General features: G+C 42.0%; 1 non-coding gene across 1 annotated transcript; it reads left to right on the plus strand.

The window, feature by feature from the left end:
• The first annotated feature begins 599 nt into the window (after positions 1-599).
• LOC132620662 (small nucleolar RNA R71) lies at positions 600-705 on the plus strand. Its single transcript, XR_009575099.1, has one exon. It is a non-coding gene; the product is annotated as a small nucleolar RNA R71 (small nucleolar RNA).
• Positions 706-926: the final 221 nt, after the last annotated feature.

Raw genomic sequence — 926 nt, forward strand, 5'->3', positions numbered from 1 at the left:
AAGGATTGGAACTCTTGTTCCCAAAATTGTTGTTGTTGTTGTAACTCCCTTGGTTCGCACCACCATAGTTATTGTTGTAGTTCCCAGAGTTGTTGTAAGCACCTTGACCTTGTTGAGGTCTCCATTGATTCTGATTTTGATAGCCACCTTGGTAATTCTGTCGTTGATAACCCCCTTGAGAGTTATTAACATAATTGGCATCTTCAACCTGCATGGGTGGCCTATCAAGGAATGGACCATCTTGAGCATGGTACATCCCTTTTGAAAAAACTACATCATCCTCACAAACATTTACTTTTTTGATCTGAGATTCATCGAACTTCTTCGTCAGCAAGGAAATATTTGTTGCAAGCTCTACCAATGTTTACTGGGTATCCTGATTCTCCTTCACTATATTCTGGAGCATAGCACTACCATATGGTACCACATCAGCATTGTTTGAGTGCCAAGCCTGATTATGAGTTGTTAGCTTGTTAAGTATGGTGGTCACTCGTCGAAAGGTCTTGTTCATAAAACACCCATCAGCTGCATTGTTAGCTACTAACTGTGTCACTGGATCTAACCCTATGTAGAACTTCTCCATCAATATATTTTCCGGAAAACCATGATTCGGGCTCTTCTGCAAATACTCTTTGAACCTCTCCCAGGCTTCATATAGTTGTTTCCCCGGTCGCTGCTTGAATTCATATATCTTGTCGCGAATCTCAGCCTTCTTGCTAGGGGGGTACCACTTTGTAAGAAAAGCAGCTACCATTTCTGCCCATGAAGTAATCGAATTTCGGGGCAGCTTCTCGAACCATGTTCTTGCCTCCCCAGCTAAGGAATATTTGAATAACCTCAACCGAATAGCATCTTGTGGAACATTGTTCTGGATGTGATTAGCACACACATCCACAAAATTCTGCAAATGACGTTGAGGGTCATTC

Source organism: Lycium barbarum, chromosome 11 (assembly GCF_019175385.1).
Source record: "Lycium barbarum isolate Lr01 chromosome 11, ASM1917538v2, whole genome shotgun sequence".
NCBI classification, from domain to species: domain Eukaryota; kingdom Viridiplantae; phylum Streptophyta; class Magnoliopsida; order Solanales; family Solanaceae; genus Lycium; species Lycium barbarum.